The sequence below is a fragment of the Cariama cristata genome, unplaced genomic scaffold, assembly GCF_000690535.1.
Source record: "Cariama cristata isolate BGI_N322 unplaced genomic scaffold, ASM69053v1 scaffold26672, whole genome shotgun sequence".
Taxonomy (NCBI): Eukaryota; Metazoa; Chordata; class Aves; order Cariamiformes; family Cariamidae; genus Cariama; species Cariama cristata.
The window spans coordinates 1,305-1,595 of NW_009603623.1; the positions used below are offsets into that span (position 1 = coordinate 1,305).

Consider the following 291-nt stretch of genomic DNA (forward strand, 5'->3'; position numbering starts at 1 on the left):
GATGCAGATTGTGAGTGCCATGCCAGCTCTGCCGGAGCAGCGACCCTTGGGCAGACACCGGTTCCCAGCACAGAGTGGGCTCATCCAAGCCCTCCTTACCTGGGGAGGGAGAGGGGGGCTTTATGAAAGTGTCTGCGTTACACCCCAAAAAGCATAAAGGGACCCGGAGGGAACAGTTGCTGACTTTACCCAACTCCAACCCATCCTGCCCTCTGCTCCAGCAGCAGGCAACTGTGCCAAGACCCCCCTCTCCCCTCCAGGTGACCACCGACCTGCACCAACCATGAACCG

At 59.8% G+C, this 291-nt stretch overlaps 1 protein-coding gene across 1 annotated transcript in view; it reads left to right on the forward strand.

Annotated features, from left to right (window-relative positions):
• The window catches only part of LOC104157800 (proprotein convertase subtilisin/kexin type 4-like), a gene marked incomplete at both ends in the record, with an annotated part of 4,214 nt that overhangs the window by 1,228 nt on the left and 2,695 nt on the right, over positions 1-291 (forward strand). The window lies entirely within an intron of this gene.